Raw genomic sequence first — 18315 nt, forward strand, 5'->3', positions numbered from 1 at the left:
GTCATTCCAATCTCCTTTGCATTAGCGTAGCCTCTTCTGTAGCCTGTCAACTATGTGTCTGTCTATCCCTGTTCTCTCCCCTCTGCACAGGCCATACAAACGCTTCACACCGCGTGGCCGCTGCCACTCTAACCTGGTGGCCCCCGCGCGCACAACCCACGTGGAGTTCCAGGTCTCCGCCAGCCTCTGGAACTGCCGGTCTGCGGCCAACAAGGCAGAGTTCATCTCAGCCTATGCTACCCTCCAGTCCCTCGACTTCTTGGCGCTGTTGGAAACATGGATTACCACAGATAACACTCCTACTCCTACTGCTCTCTCCTCATCTGACCACGTGTTCTCGCATACCCCGAGAGCATCTGGCCAGCGGGGTGGTGGCACTGGAATCCTCATCTCTCCCAAGTGGACATTCTCTCTTTCTCCCCTGACCCATCTGTCTATCTCCTCCTTTGAATTCCATGCTGTCACAGTTACCAGCCCTTTCAAGCTTAACATCCTTATCATTTATCGCCCTCCAGGTTCCCTTGGAGAGTTCATCAATGAGCTTGACGCCTTGATACGTTCCTTTCCTGAGGATGGCTCACCCCTCACAGTTCTGGGTGACTTTAACCTCCCCACGTCTACCTTTGACTCATTTCTCTCTGCCTCCTCCTTTCCACTCCTCTCCTCTTTTGACCTCACCCTCTCACCTCCTCCCCTACTCACAAGGCAGGCAATACGCTTGACCTCATCTTTACTAGATGCTGTTCTTCCACTAATCTCATTGCAACTTCCCTCCAAGTCTCCGACCACTACCTTGTATCCTTTTCCCTCTCGCTCTCCTCCAACACTTCTCACTCTGCCCCTACTCGGATGGTATTGCGCCGTCGCAACCTTCGCTCTCTCTCTCCCGCTACTCTCTCCTCTTCCATCCTATCATCTCTTCCCTCTGCTCAAACCTTCTCCAACCTATCTCCTGATTCTGCCTCCTCAACCCTCCTCTCCTCCCTTTCTGCATCCTTTGACTCTCTATGTCCCCTATCCTCCAGGCCGGCTCGGTCCTCCCCTCCTGCTCCGTGGCTCGACGACTCATTGCGAGCTCACAGAACAGGGCTCCGGGCAGCCGAGCGGAAATGGAGGAAAACTCGCCTCCCTGCGGACCTGGCATCCTTTCACTCCCTCCTCTCTACATTTTCCTCTTCAGTTTCTGCTGCTAAAGCCACTTTCTACCACGCTAAATTCCAAGCATCTGCCTCTAACCCTAGGAAGCTCTTTGCCACCTTCTTCTCCCTCCTGAATCCCCCCCTCCTCCCTCTCTGCGGATGACTTCGTCAACCATTTTGAAAAGAAGGTTGACGACATCCGCTCCTCGTTTGTTATGTCAAACGACACCGCTGGTCCACTTTCTACCACTGGTCCTGCTCACATTGACCTACCCTATGCTTTGACCTCTTTCTCCCCTCTCTCTCCAGATGAAATCTTGCGACTTGTGACGGCCGGCCGCCCAACAACCTGCCCGCTTGACCCTATCCCCTCCTCTCTCCTCCAGACCATTTCCGGAGACCTTCTCCCTTATCTCATCTCGTTCATCAACTCATCCTTGACCACTGGATACGTCCCTTCCGTCCTCAAAAGAGCGAGAGTTGCACCCCTTCTCAAAAAACCTACACTCGATCCCTCCGATGTCAACAACTACAGACCAGTATCCCTTCTTTCTTTTCTCTCCAAAACTCTTGAGTGTGCCGTCCTTGGCCAACTCTCTTGCTATCTCTCTCAGAATGACCTTCTTGATCCAAATCAGTCAGGTTTCAAGACTGGTCATTCAACTGAGACTGCTCTTCTCTGTGTCACGGAGGCTCTCCGCACTGCTAAAGCTAACTCTCTCTTCTCTGCTCCCTTCCTTTTAGACCTATCTGCTGCCTTTGATACTGTGAACCACCAGATCCTCTTCTCCACCCTCTCCGAGTTGGGCATCTCCGGCGTGGCCCACGCTTGGATTGCGTCCTACCTGACAGGTCGCTCCTACCAGGTGGCGTGGCGAGAATCTGTCTCCGCACCACGTGCTCTCACCACTGGTGTCCCCCAGGGCTCTGTTCTAGGCCCTCTCCTATTCTCGCTATACACCAAGTCACTTGGCTCTGTCATATCCTCACATGGTCTCTCCTATCATTGCTATGCAGACGACACACAATTCATCTTCTTCTTTCCCCCTTCTGATAACCAGGTGGCGAATCGCATCTCTGCATGTCTGGCAGACATATCAGTGTGGATGATGGATCACCACCTCAAGCTGAACCTCTGCAAGACGGAGCTGCTTTTCCTCCCGTGGAAGGACTGCCCGTTCCATGATCTCACCATCACGGTTGACAACTCCATTGTGTCCTCCTCCCAGAGTGCTAAGAACCTTGGCGTGACCCTGGACAACACCCTGTCGTTCTTATTAACATCAAGGCGGTGACCCGATCCTGTAGGTTCATGCTCTACAACATTCGCAGAGTACGACCCTGCCTCACACAGGAAGCGGCGCAGGTCCTAATCCAGGCACTTGTCATCTCCCGTCTGGATTACTGCAACTCGCTGTTGGCTGGGCTCCCTGCCTATGCCATTAAACCCCTACAACTCATCCAGAACGCCGCAGCCCGTCTGGTGTTCAACCTTCCCAAGTTCTCTCACGTCACCCCGCTCCTCCGCTCTCTCCACTGGCTTCCAGTTGAAGCTCGCATCCGCTACAAGACCATGGTGCTTGCCTACGGAGCCGTGAGGGGAACGTCACCTCCGTACCTTCAGGCTCTGATCAGTCCCTACACCCAAACGAGGGCACTGCGCTCATCCACCTCTGGCCTGCTGGCCCCCCTACCTCTGAGGAAGCACAGTTCCCGCTCAGCCCAGTCAAAATAGTTCGCTGCTCTGGCACCCCTATGGTGGAACAAGCTCCCTCACGATGCCAGGACAGCGGAGTCAATCACCACTTTCCGGAGACACCTGAAACCCCACCTCTTTATGGAATACCTAGGATAGGATAAAGTAATCCTTCTAACCCCCCCTCCTAAAAGATTTAGATGCACTATTGTAAAGTGGTTGTTCCACTGGATATCATAAGGTGAATGCACCAGTTTGTAAGTCGCTCTGGATAAGAGCGTCTGCTAAATGACTTAAATGTTAATGTAAATGTAATATTGGAGTCGAGGCTTAGTAATTGTGTGTCAAACCCATGGTATATTGTCTGATATGAGACACAGCCATGTGAGTAACACACACATGTAAGAGCATTAACATACCAACATATGCACACATGTGCGTGCATACACTTGCACATATGCAAGCACACACACACACTCATGCAAGGGCAAACTAACACACACACACAACACTGGTGTCTTGGTTTTGGCCTCTGGCCCTTGTTGATGACCTCATGGAGGACAGTGTGTTTATTCAGCCGTGTCCCGCACTCAATCAATCAGCCCAGGGTATCACTAAAGTATAAATAACATTAGGACACACACATACATATCTGTCAGTATGGTGACTGGCTGATTCATGAATTAGGTAGCTGGCTGCGTGCCTGTCAACTCATAACTATCAATTGACTCAGCTGTTACCACATGATCCTACTGAGAGAATGAGTTCATGCTAATCTCATGATGCTATATGTTATGAAATTAATACGTCACATATCCATTCATTGACACTAAATGACAAATATGTGAATGTAGTTCATTTCAGTCTTTTGCTCATCTACATCAGGTCTGGTTGGGCTGTATGTTGCAGAACGTCTGTCTGGCATTCTATGGAACCATGGCGGGCGGAATGTTCTCACCTGTACTGATATCTCTTCACTTTCGATTAGCTACACCATATAGGCAAAACAAGCAACTACCAAGCAGCACTTTATGTAGCCTCTTGAGCATCATAACTTTGTGTGGCGATACTCATTGACCCTTCCCCACCCTCTTCTCCTTTTCTCTTGCTATTGGTCAGTTCTTGCGTCTGTCATGCGACACCCCACCTCAGATCGTGTACAGTCTGATGACGGCCCACTGGGGGGTGCCCTCCCCCAACCTGGTGGTTTCTGTTGTGGGGGGTGGGGGGTGCGAGAAGGTCAAAACCTGGGTCAGGGAGGTGCTGAGACAGGGCCTGGTCAAGGCGGCACAGAGAACCGGTTAGACACACACACATACACACAAACAGACATACCATGGTGTGCTGTGATTGAGGCTGGTCAGAGCACAGCTGAGGACAACGCCCACTCTGTTTCATCTATTTGTTTAAAATATAATTAATTCATACACTCTTAGAAGTAAAGGAGCCTGGAAGAACTTTTTGGGATTCCAAAAAATTGCCACACAGAGGGAACCTTTCCAGTTCAAAAAGGTTTCTTGAGGAACCCCCGTGTAAAGGTTCAAACTGGAACCTTTTTGTAATGGGAGGGGTACAATTTGAATCTTTTTAATAATATATTGTAGAGGTGACAGCCTATTAGAAGACTGGAGGTGTGGCTTATCGGGGCCGTGGCTTTCAGATAGTTATTTTTGGCCACCTGTTTGAGTAAATGTCATTATTGTTCATCATGTTAAGTTTGTACACTGAAAATTGACATTTGCCTTAAATGCTTCCTGATGACCCCCATTGGGAGGAGGACCTCCCATCCTATGATAACGGGATAAGACAAGCCGGCAGATCATCTTCCGTCCTTAGCGGGCATCGATAGCGGACGACAAATATTTGCTGCTCAATGTCTGCAAATGGGCAGCGGCCAGACTCAACATTGAGTGGCCCGAACCCGTGAGGGACTGAGACGCAGAGGGGGACTTTTACGATGGGAGGCGTCTCTCCTCTCGTGCTGTCCCAGGCAAGCAGCTCTGGTAGCACTTTATTTGGATAGTCCATCTGTAGAGGCTCTACAGGCTATCAGTAACATTTCAACTAATTATCTACTAATCCTAACTTTAGCCCTTATCCTAACCTTAAACTTAACCCTTACCCTAATCCGTATTCTATACCTAACCCTAACCTTAGCAAGCAGTTGCTTATCAACAGTTTGTTGATAGTATGACCATCTGTAGAAAATCCGGACTATGCAAATAAAGTGTGACCACAGCTCCTCCCGGCTGTCCCAGCCTACTTGCCGGAACCCAAGTGCTACTGGGTCAATCCCCTTACCTCCAGGGTCCAAACCAGGCATTTTTCCAACATTGAGGTCAAGGACATGGAGGACGTGGGTATTTGAGCTTTCACTGGCCAGCCACCTCAACCCCAATGCCATCACAGAGCTCAACCTCCGTGCCTCTAGAGGTGCCATCCAATGCTGTGGCCGCGTCATGAATCTTGCAGTGGTAGGAAAGAGAGCCTTGTGCCTCAACCGGTCCATTCTATCCGACAAGGACAAAGAAGACTTCCTTGAAACTCTAGTAGTGCCTAAGGTACTGTTTGGGCCTTCTGTTGCCACCATGCAGCAGAAGTGCAAACTCTGCAAGAAGGAAAGTCAAGCCTTCAACTTCTGTCTGCCCTGTAGACCCGGGAACTATGGCAATCCGGGCTAGCCCTCCACCAACCAAGGTGGGGAGTGGGGAAGCCCCCAGAGACACAGCATGTGACACTGGGGCAAACGGCCATCCCCTGCAGCCACATCCAAGTCCCGCCCCTCTGGTTCTCCTGCCAGGAAGAAGGGGTGTCAGACTTATGGGTACGCCCCCAGCGGAAGAGAGGGGCAGTCAATGAGTCATTCGGTTCCCTGCACTGTTCCTTCTTGGGTGGAGCACAGACTCTGTGCTCCACCCAAGGGAGATCACTCTACCCCCGGGTGCCCTCCGTGCCACAGCTCTCCCCTCCACTCGTTCGTTTTCAGCCGAGGCAGGAAGACAAATTGCCAGTTGCTTCAAAGCACTGTCACCAGTTCCCAGTGTCACTACACTCTCTTTCAATAAAACACCTGTCACAACCAGGCATCTTGCCAAGGAAACAGAGCAAAAATACAATGCACCACTGGTGAGCGAGAGTCAGCCTCCCCGTTGGCTACTGGCCGAGAGTAGACAACTGGCGCGCATGTGCAGTCAAGCCTTGAATCCTATCCACAGTTACCAAGGGCTACAGACTGCAGTTTGCAGTGAGACCTCCTGCCTTCAATGGCATTCTGGAAACTTCTGTACGTTTTTTATACTAGAACATGGTACTAGAGTTTTTCTAAACCTTTGGTACTTCTGTCAAATGTCTCATGTCATCTACTGATTGAGAGAGGATCAAGTCTCTCTAGCAGCGCTGCCGATGTCCTCTTATAAGGTGAGCGCATTGTGCCTGCTCCACTTAGTCATTCCTAGCTCAAGCCTGTCCCAAGGAACCACTGCACTCACTGGGTGTCTGGGCTGCGTCATATGTTAGCTCCCCACTCATGCTGCACAGACGTTAACACACTTCAATAATGCTACACGGCATGTAGAAATGTTTCAACTGTTAATTACTGTTCGCAAAACAATGTCCATTACAGGCTACACCACTTTACAATACAAGAAGATACCAGTAGCTTCCAGCTTTGTAGGTTAACTTTCCTTGCTAACTTACAACTGAAGCTAACGTTAATTCACTACCCTAGAACTTTGTTTGTGATAACTAAGTACCATAATGCAAATATGCTGATTTCAAAGCTGATTGTCACCACAAACCATACAGTCATTGACAAAATACCTATTCATTCACTTGTTCTCGCTAGCCCCGAGTGTCTGGTCTGGAGCGTGAAGTTCTGAGCTATGCTGGTCGGCTACTGTGTAGCAAGCCCTGGTCTGCCCTAGAAAGCTTATGTAAATTACGATAAAAAAAAAAACATTTTGAAGCCATTTTGGCCTCTAAAATGTGTTTATTATGATCAAGTTTGATCCCCACAGTGAATTATTTTAAAGTTCACTACAAATCGTGATATTTAATTAAATAGTGATCCGTTCTGACTACTACATTTGTCGTCACACAGGACCACGTGCTGACACAGACCAATCACAGGCCGGCAGGCTGCGAGGAGGCTCATGCCCGGTTGGGTTGACTCTCTCAGGCAGGATGAAATCGACTACATCGACCATGATCCTTTGCTAGTTACGACCACTTTCACCATGATCGTTAACGATTTTGTTTTTGGTTGCCATTCAGCCTCATTCAGCAATATGGCGTGCTTCAAATATTTCATGCGCCATCGGGAGTTATCTATAGGAATACGTGGATGACATCAACGCTATCACTGTCTACTGGTTTTAATGTCTATGCCCTCACCTCCCGTCTCTCTCACTGTGTGTGTGAATGATGTCATTAGGTCTTAGAGAAAGGGCACACTTTTATAAAAGAAGAGATTGCTTCTTCTATGCGAATGTTGTTGATCAGTACAATAACATAAGTCCCAAATGGAAAGGAAATATATATTTTTTCATCTGTAACCCCATGAAATCAGCCAAAACGAGCTGAATAACTCAATACATGAACACACTCCTATTGAAAATGCATTCACCTGTATTGGGCTCCCGAGTGGTGCAGCGGTCTAAGGCACTGCATCTCAGTGCTTGAGGTGTCACTGCAGTCACCGTGGTTTGATTCCAGGCTGTATCATAACCGGCCGTGATTGGGAGTCCCGTAGGACGGCGCACAATTGGCCCAGCGTTGTCTGGGTTTGGCCGGTGTAGGCTATCATGTAAATAAGCATTTGTTCTTAACTGGCTTGCCTAGTTAAATAAAGGTTAAAGAAAAAAAGAATTGTGAATTGGCCTAGGCTACATCTGGATTAACCCAGTTTATCAATAGCAATTTACAATTAAATTCAATTGCCATTATGTTATGTAGTTAGCTTGTAATAAACAAAGTCAAATGGATTATTTGATGGTATAATTGATTAATTAATGCATACATGGCTATCTTTGAAAAATGTACATAATGTAATATTGACCTCAAAAGATCTGTCTGGATCAAGTGCCATTCTGTCACTTTGTCTGCCTAATTTTCCTTTTTTGCCCTGGTATCATTTTGGTGTACTAAACCTGATACCAAAGTCAAATTATGTCGAATTCTGGTTTTGTGACAACACTACTTGGCACTCAGTAGTGTCAATCGCCAGGTTTGCACTTGTTCACAGCCTAGCAAAGGCAATTATTCAGTGGAGCAAAACTCATCAACTTTCCTTATGCGCGACTCATGTCCTTGGAGTACTAAATGTAAGAGTGGACTTATTGTCCAGAGGGAATCCCCTTTACGGATATTGGAAACTCCATTCCCGAGTAGTGGAGGGAATCGAGAAGAAATGCAGACAAGCATCCGTAGATCTCTTTGCATCGCATGAAAAGGCACATTACCCGTATTTCTTTGCGATATCAGGTTATGCACCTCTAGGGCTGGACTAACATACTGCTCTACGCTTTTCCCCCTACAGGACTCATACTCCCCAATAGGGCTGTGGCGGTCAAGACATTTTGTCCGCCTCTGATTGTCAAGCAAATAACTGTCGTCTCATGGTAATTGATCATTAATTAACATAAACACATTTAGCATCTCCTGGCTTCCTACAAGCCACTGATGCAGACCTTTGGAACATCTACATTTTAAAAAGTCTAATAAATCCATGTAATATAGCCATTATTATAGCCATTATCCATGTAATAAATCCATTATTTATTTTAGACAGGTCTAAAGAAACATGATATGAAGAAAATGTAGTCTATTTCAGAACAGAATAGCATACTCTGAGTTTTACTGATCTGGCTATGCCATATGGCTGTGGGCTACACTAGTTCATTTAGCAGACAAGATTTGCTTAGAATTCCATGGCATTATTTTATAGTTTGAAGAATACAATTGAACAAAGCTGAATAAAATAGAAAGGATATTTTCTCCAAACGATTTGAGGGAATGCACACATGCAGCTATTCTGTGTAGAGAGGTTAACAAAGAAATAGGTACTCCTATATGATTAATTTAGAGCAGTGGTTCCCAACCAGGGGTACTAGGACCCCTGGGGGTACTTGGCCTATCCACGGGGGGTACTTGAGAAGACTCATGAGATCATAGACCTACTGTTAAAATGCACATGAGGGGGTACTTCAGGGGTACCCCGAGCAGAGCAAAATTCATTTGGTGGTACATTAACCGAAAAAGGTTGGGAACCACTGATTTAGAGTTATTAATATAACTTTAGTTGTTCTACAAACATTGGGCTATATGTTTAGATTTTTAATACATTGCAAGGCTGCATGATGCGACTCTAATAATGATTTGAAGGCTTTTCACACTTTATCATTCTCTCATTCACAATTTGAGAAGCACTTGATAATGCCTCGAATATCCCGTCGGCAGCCCCTTTGTGTGGCCATAATGCACCCTAAAAAAATCTATGCCTTTTGCAGACCTTCTCCCTGAGGCTCTCCGTCACGTGATCGGGTCTTTCTCACAGGCTACAAGTGAAGACAGACACATCAGTGACATAACTGGGCGTGTCCTTATCCAATTCCGAGGTGCATATTAAAGATATTGGAAGAACTGTCCACATTTAATTTTCGTCAGCCAACAAGATGAGTAGGCCTAACAAACAACAAAAGCACGAGCCTATGTTAATCTACTATCCCGCATATTACAAAAGTTGACCTATTCTGTGTGAGAAATAAATATTCCAAACATAGTCTGGGACAGTTGTGGGATGCGATAGATCCCAAATCAATACAACCATTAGCATCAATAAAAACGTTTTATGCAATGAGGCTGACGCAACAGATCAGAACGTTTAGCGTAAAAAGTTGATAAACTATTAGGCTATTTCTTCACATTATAAGCGCAGCAATGCACACGCGGCACGTAGGCTGTAAACATGAATATTCTGTTAGCGAAAAACACCATTATCAAAAGTGACTGCAAATGCAATTATGTATGTAATGCTTTCATTATAAAGGACCATTTTTGTCGTGAAAATTATCTTCCCTGAACTTGAAACTCATGCGCTGCTTATGTATGCCAGTTAAGCTCTACACCCCTTGTAAAGCAGATTAATGTTCTTAATTTTAAGGAGTTATTTGGCCACTTTAGTTGTAATACAAACTTTGTCAAAACATTATAGGCCAATGGGCTAAGCTACATGAGGTGTGTGATTATGATTCTTTAAAAAAATAATGTTTCTTGCCTTAAGCTGGACATCATTCACAAGTGATAATATAGAATTCACAAGTGATTGGCTAATATTGTCACCCATCAGATTATTCTTGATTTAATCTTGTCTTTATATATACTAAATAATAAACTCAGCAAAAAAAGAAACGTCCTCTCACTGTCAACTGTGTTTATTTTCAGCAACTTGACATGTGTAAATATTTGTATGAACATAAGATTCAACAACTGAGACATAAACTGAACAAGTTCCACAGACATGTGTCACGGGTGTCGTAGGGTAGAGACCAAGACGCAGCAGGAAAATGTACACTCGTCTTCTTTTTATTTAAGTGAAGAAGGAAAACACATAAACGTATACAAAAACACAAACGAACTTGACAGTCTCGTCAGGCAAAACAAGAACAATCTCCCACAAAATCCCATGAAAAACAAACTCCTAATTATCGGACCCTCAGAGGCAACAATAACCAGCTGCCTCCAATTGAAGGTCCAACCCCAATTAACTAAACATAGAACTACAAAAGACTAGATAGAACATAGAAATATACTAACATAGAACAATGACTAACAAACCCGGGACTAATAAATCAAATCACCCCTCTACCTAAACACATACACAAAACACACCCTGAACCACATAAAACAAACACCCCCTGCCACGTCCTGACCAAACTACAATAACAAATAACCCCTATACTGGAGGACGTGACATTGAGGGGGGTCAAAATCAAAATTGACAGTCAGTATCTGGTGTGGCCACCAGCTGCATTAAGTACTGCAGTGCATCTCCTCCTCATGGATTGCACCAGATTTGCCAGTTCTTGCTATGTTACCCCACTCTTCCACCAAGGCACCTGCAAGTTCCTGGACATTTCTGGGGGGAATGGCCCTAGCCCTCACCCTCCGATCCAACAGGTACCAGACGTGCTCAATGGGATTGAGATCTGGGCTCTTCGCTGGCCATGGCAGAACACTGACATTCCTGTCTTGCAGGAAATCACGTACAGGATGAGCAGTACGGCTGGTGGCATTGTCATGCTGGAGGATCATATCAGGATGAGCCTGCAGGAAGGGTACCACATGAGGGAGGAGGATGTCTTCCCTGTAATCCACAGCATTGAGAACTAAACATTGAGAACTAAACAACCTAGATCTAACATAGAAATACACTAACCTAGAACATAACCCAAAAACCCCGGAACACTCTAAACAAACACCCCTCTACATACCACATAGCCCAACAAACCCCGAAACACTCTAAAACAAACACCCCCCTGCCACGTCCTGACCAAACTACAATAACAAATAACCCCTTTACTGGTCAGGACGTGACAATTGCGGACAGTCTGAGCACTGATGGAGGGATTGTGCGTTCCTGGTGTAACTCGGGCAGTTGTTATTGCCATCCTGTACCTGTCCCGCAGGTGTGATGTTCGAATGTACCGATCCTGTGCAGGTGTTGTTACACGTGGTCTGCCACTGCGAGGTCGGTCAGCTGTCCGTCCTGTCTCCTTGTAGTGCTGTATTAGGCGTCTCACAGTACGGACATTGCAATTTATTGCCCTGTCCACATCTGCAGTCCCCATGCCTCCTTGCAGCATGCCTAAGGCACATTCACGCAGATGAGCAGGGACCCTGGACATCTCTATTTGGTGTTTTTCAGATTCAGTAGAAAGGCCTTTTTAGTGTCCTAACAGTGACCTTAATTGCCTACCGTCTGTAAGCTGTTAGTGTCTTAACGACCGTTCCACAGGTGCATGTTCATTAATTGTTTATGGTTTATTGAACAAGCATGGGAAACAGTGTTTAAACCCTTTACAATGAAGATCTGTGAAGTTATTTTGATTTTTACGAATTATCTTTGAAAGACAGGGTCCTGAAAAAGGGACGTTTCTTTTTTTGCTGAATTTATATGTGTGTAATTCGTTTTGATTTAGAATGGACCATTATCATGCACCTGTATTGAAGCAGGGGAAAAAATAAAATACCGAATGGAGGACGCTTTTCCTGTGGTTCATTTTCATGCCAGCCAGGTAAGCTATACTCCTGTTGTAATGATTAGCTATGTGCTTAATATTAGGAAAGTTGGTAAATAAATATAGAAGGCCTAGCTTATAGAAAGCTGATGGGATTCTCCTCTTTTTAATGGAGGCCATTTTGGGCTAATGGGCTCTCATGTAGTGTTTGATTAGATTTTCAATTACATTTGCATTGATGTCAGAGTGATTAGAGGGACAGAGGGGCATCAGAGCTTGGAGAACCCTAATTGCCGTGGAATTTGACTGCCTTCGTGACTTGTGACCTCCGGTGTGTCTGTAATACAGTCACCGCAACAGCCCTACTCCCCACTCCAGCCAGAGTGAGGGAAGGAGGCTTCTCCCTTATCCCGGTAGCCCCTCGATGGCCAGGCAAGCTCTGGCTAGCAGAGATCATTCTTATGCTTTGCAACGAGCCCTGGAAACTCCCATTACGGATGGATCTCCTGACCCAGGTAAACAGACAAATGTATCAACCTTACCCATAGACCATGGCCCTCTGGGCCTGGCCCATGAGAGGTTAAATCTGGTCACGACAGGCCTGCCTCTCAGAGTAATTGAGACCAGAGCCCCTTCTACAGGCTCACTGTATGAACATTAGTGGTGCCGTTTTGAGAAGTAATGTGACCAAAAACAGATCATTCCTTACAAACCCACATAAAAAAAATGGCAGTACATCCAACCGGCCTCCCAACTACAGACCACGTGTAAACACGCCAGCCCAGGACCTCCACATCCAGATTCTGCAGGATTGTCTGAGACCAGCCACCTGGACAGCTGATGAAACTGTGGGTTTCCACAACCGAAAACTTTCTGCACAAACTGTCAGAAACCATCTCGGAGAAGCTCATCGGCATGCTCGTCTTCCTCACCAAGGTCTTGACCTGACTGAAGTTTGGCATTGTAACCGACTTCAGTTGGCAAATGCCCACCTTCGATGGCCACTGGCATGCTGGAGAAGTGTGCTCTTCACGGATGAATCCCGGTTTTAACTGTACTGGGCAGATGGCAGAGAGCGTGTATAGCATCGTGTGGGTGAGTGGTTTGTTGCTGTCAACATTGTGAATAGAGTGCCCCATGGTGGCGGTGGGGTTATGGTATGGGCAGGCATAAGCTACGGACAATGAACATGATTGCATTTTATCAACGTCACTCGTAATGCACAGAGATACCGTGACGAGATGCTGAGGCCCATTGTCGTGTCATTCATCCGCCTCCATCACCTCATGTTTCAGCATGATAATGCACAGTACCATGTCGCAAGGATCTGTACACAATTCCTGGAAGCTGAAAATGTCCCAGTTCTTCCATGGACTGCATACTCACCAGACATGTCACCTGTTGAGCGCATTTGGGATGCTCTGGATCGACATGTATGACAGCGTGTTCCCTCCAATATCCAGCAACTTCTCACAGCCAGTGAAGAGGAGTAGGACAACATTCCACGGGCCACAATCAACAACCTGATCAACTGTATATGAAGGAGATGTGTCGTGCTGCATGAGGCAAATGGTGGTCACACCAGATACTGACTGGTTTTCTGATCCACACCTGATCTGTGACCAAGACATGCATATCTGTATTCCCAGTCAAGTGAAATCCATAGATTAAGGCCTAATGAATTTATTTCAATCAACTGTTTTCCTTAAATGAGCTGTAACTCAGTAAAATCTTTGAAATTGTTGTATGTTGCATTTATATTTTTGTTCACAGTTGTCACGACTTCCGCCAAAGTCGGTCCCTCTCCTTGTTCGGGCGGCGTTTGGCGGTCGACGTCACCGGCTTTTCTACTTTTCATTTTCCATTTGTTCTGTCTTTGTCTTTCACACCTGGCTTCACTCAACCAATTACTTGTTTATTATTTAACCCTCTGTTCCCCATTTTGTGTTTGTGAGTGATTGTTTATTGTAATTCGGTCCGTCTTTGTGGGCTCGTGATGTTACTTTGTAAATTTGTCTTTTTGAGTGAAGTACGTTGATTACTCAATTCTGCTGTCCTGCGCCTGACTCTCTACACCAGCTACACACAGGACCCTTACAGAATCACTCACCCGAAGAATGGAGTCAGCAGGAGCAGACGCCCTCCCTGTTGCAGTGGAGGAGCGCGTTCAGCAGCACGCGACCATGTTGCAACATCTGGGCACCGTCGTGGATCGCGTGCTGCAGACGATATATCATTGGGAGAGAGGAAGAGGATTTCCAGCGCCTCCACCAGCCCCACTACAGCAGGTCCCACTGTCCACCCCTCCTTCACCCGGTCTCAGCGGGATTCGACTCGCGCTCCCGAGGGAGTATGATGGGACGGCTGCCGGATGCCAGGGGTTTCTACTCCAGCTGGAGCTCTACCTGGCGACCGTCCACTCCTTCGGGGCGTGAGAGCGTGTCCGCCCTCGTCTCCTGCCTCTCAGGCAAAGCCCTGGAGTGGGCCAACGCCATATGGAGTGAGGGAGACGCGGCGTTGGACCATTATGCAGAGCTCACCCGCCGCTTTCGGGCAGTGTTCGACCACCCGCCTGAGGGACGAGTGGCGGGTGAACGTCTGTTCCACCTGAGGCAGGGGACAAGGAGTGTGCAGGATTTCGCTTTGGACTTCTGGACCCTGGCCGCCAGTGCAGGATGGAACGACAGGGCCCTGATCGATCACTACCGGTGCAGTCTGCTCAAGGACGTCCGTCGGGAGTTGGCCTGCCGAGACACCACCCTCATATTGGAGCAGCTGGTGGACCTGTCCATCCGGCTGGACAACCTGCTGACTGCCCGCGGACGTCCGGATCGGGGCCTGTCAGTTCCATCCTCCAGCACCTCCACTCCGATGCCCATGGAGCTGGGAGGTGCTGCACTTAGGGCGACCGGAGGAGGGGCCATTCCCTGCACCATCTGTGGCTGCAGAGGGCACACTGATGGTCGGTGCTGGGGGGGGGCACTATCATGTCACCCCAGGTGAGTCGGCACCAGGCTCACCCAGAGGCCCCTGTTGCTCACATGTATGTGTTTATTTAATTTCCTGAGTTTTCCCCGCATTCCCAGCATAAGGCGCTAGTAGATTCAGGCGCAGCTGGGAATTTTATTGACCGTTCATTTGCCCATAGTTTAGGGATCCCCCTTGTTCCTGTGGATATGCCCTTCCCTGTGCACGCCCTAGATAGTCGACCATTAGGGTCAAGGCTGATTAGGGAGGCCACCGCTCCACTAGACATGGTTATGCAGGAGGGTCATAAGGAGAGAATCAGTCTCTTCCTTATTGATTCTCTTGCATTTCCCATGGTGCTGGGCTTACCCTGGTTGGCCTGTCATGACCCCACTATTTCGTGGCAACAGAGGGCTCTCAAGGGGTGGTCACGAGAGTGCTCAGGGAGGTGTGTGGGGGTTTCCAACGGTGCGACTACGGTGGAAAGTCCAGACCAGGTCTCCACCGTGCGCATCCCCTCAGAATATGCCGATTTGACTCTCGCCTTCTGTAAGAAGAGGGTGACTAAATTACCACCTCATCAACGGGGGGGTAGACGCAGCACTTCCCAGGAGTCACGTGTATCCTCTGTCACAGGAGGAGACGGTGGCTATGGAAACATATGTCTCCGAATCCCTGGGGCAGAGATACATTCGGCCCTCCACTTCACCTGACTCCTCGAGTTTATTTTTTGTGAAGAACAAGGATGGGGGTCTGCGCCCGTGTATTGACTATCGAGGTATCAATCAGATCACTGTGAGGTACAGCTACCCGCTGACTATCATCACCAGTGCGATCGAGTCAATGCAATGCATTCTTCACAAAATTGGATCACAGGAGCGCTTACAACCTTGTGCGTATCTGGGAGGGGGACGAGTGGAAGACGGCTTTTTGTACCACCTCAGGGCACTATGAGTACCTCGTCATGCCGTACGGGTTGATGAATGCGCCATCAGTCTTCCAGGCCTTTGTTGACGAGATTATCCGGGACCTGCACGGGCAGGGTGTAGTGGTGTATATTGATGACGTTCTGATATACTCCGCTACACGCGCCGAGCATGTGTCCCTGGTGCGCAGGGTGCTTGGTCGACTGTTGGAGCATGACCTGTACGTCAAGGCTGAGAAATGTCTGTTCTTCCAACAGTCCGTCTCCTTCCTAGGGTACCGCATTTCCACGTCAGTGGTGGAGATGGAGATTGACCGCATTTCAGCCGTGCGTAATTGGCCGACACCCACCACGGTAAAGGAAGTGCAGCGTTTTCTAGGGTTTGCCAACTACTACCGGAGGTTTATCCGGGGTTTTGGTCAGGTAGCAGCTCCCATTACGTCACTGCTGAAGGGGTGCCCGGTGCGGCTGCAGTGGTCGGCTGAGGCGGACAGGGCTTTTGGTCACCTGAAGGCTCTGTTTACCTCGGCTCCCGTGCTGGCTCATCTGGATCCCTCTTTGGCATTCATAGTGGAGGTGGACGCATCTGAGGCTGGGATAGGAGCCGTGCTCTCTCAGCGCTCGGGCACGCCACCAAAGCTCCGCCCCGTGCTTTCTTTTCTAAGAAGCTCAGCCCGGCGGAGCGAAACTATGATGTGGGGGACCGGGAGCTGTTGGCTGTTGTCAAGGCTTTGAAGGCGTGGAGACACTGGCTTGAGGGGGCTAAACACCCTTTTCTCATCTGGACTGACCACCGCAATCTGGAGTACATCCAGGCGGCGAGGAGACTGAACCCTCGCCAGGCAAGGTGGGCTATATTCTTTACCCGTTTTGTTTTCACTCTATCCTACAGACCAGGTTCCCAGAACGCTAAGACAGACGCACTGTCCTGGATGTATGACACAGAGGAGCAGTCCATGGATCACACTCCCATACTTCCGGCATCTTGCCTGGTGGCACCGGTGGTGTGGGAGCTGGATGCGGACATTGAGCGGGCGTTACGCACAGAGCCCACTCCCCCCCAGTGTCCAGTTGGGTACCTGTACGTTCCGTCTGCTGTCCGCGACCGTTTGATCTATTGGGCCCATACGTCACCCTCCTCTGGTCATCCTGGCATTGGTTGGACGGTGCGTTGCCTTAGAGGGAAGTAATGGTGCCCCACCTTGGCCAAGGACGTGAGGGTTTATGTTTCCTCCTGCTCGGTGTGCGCATAGTGCAAGGCTCCCAGGCACCTGCCCAGAGGGAAATTACAACCCCTACCCGTTCCACAACGGCTGTGGTCGCACCTGTCGGTGGACTTCCTGATGGATCTTCCTCCCTCACAGGGCAACACAATGATCCTGGTCGTTGTGGATCGGTTTTCTAAGTCCTGCCGTCTCCTCCCTTTGCTCGGTCTCCCTACGGCCCTACAGACTGCGGAGGCCCTGTTCACACACGTCTTCCGGCACTATGGGGTGCCTGAGGACATAGTCTCTGATCGGGGTCCCCAGTTCACGTCCAGGGTCTGGAGAGCGTTCATGGAACGTCTGGGGGTCTCGGTCAGCCTCACCTCAGGTTTTCCCTCCGAGAGTAACGGGCAGGTGGAGAGAGTAAACCAGGATGTGGGTAGGTTTTTGCGGTCATATTGCCAGGACCGGCCGGGGGAGTGGGCGGCGTTCATCCCCTGGGCAGAGATGGCCAAAAACTCACACCGCTACTCCTCCACTAACCTCTCTCCTTTCCAGTGTCTACTGGGGTATCAGCCGTTTCTGGCCCCTTGGCATCAGAGCCAGATCGAAGCTCCTGCGGTGGACGAATGGTTTAGGCGCTCGGAGGAAATCTGGGACGCCGCCCATGTACACCTACAACGGGCCGAGAGGCGGCAAAAAGCGAGCGCCGACCGCAACCGCAGCGAGGCCCCGGTGTTTGCACCGGGGGACCGGGTCTGGCTTTCTACCCGAAACCTGCCCCTCTGCCTGCCCTGCCGGAAGCTGGGTCTGCGGTTTGTGGGGCCATTTAAAGTCCCGAGGAGACTGAACGAGGTATGCTACAGGTTACAGGTTCCCCCAGATTTTCGTTTTAGTCCCTCATTCCATGTGTCTCTCCTCAGGCCGGTGGTGGCTGGTCCACTCCAGGAAGCTGAGGTGCGGGAGGTTCCTCCGCCCCCTCTGGACATCGAGGGGGCCCCGGCATATGCTGTTCGAGCCATCCTGGACTCGAGGCATTGGGCGAGGGGCCTTCAGTACCTCGTGGAGTGGGAGGGGTACGGTCCGGAGGAGAGATGCTGGGTGCCGGTGGAGGACGTCTTGGACCCTTCGTTGCTGCGGGATTTCC

At 48.8% G+C, this 18315-nt stretch overlaps 1 pseudogene; it reads left to right on the forward strand.

Annotated features, from left to right (window-relative positions):
* The first annotated feature begins 3771 nt into the window (after nucleotides 1-3771).
* LOC106606830 (transient receptor potential cation channel subfamily M member 4-like) overlaps nucleotides 3772-18315 on the forward strand; it is a 55733-nt pseudogene continuing 41189 nt past the window's right edge.

Source organism: Salmo salar, chromosome ssa06, assembly GCF_905237065.1.
Source record: "Salmo salar chromosome ssa06, Ssal_v3.1, whole genome shotgun sequence".
In the NCBI taxonomy this organism is placed as follows: Eukaryota; Metazoa; Chordata; class Actinopteri; order Salmoniformes; family Salmonidae; genus Salmo; species Salmo salar.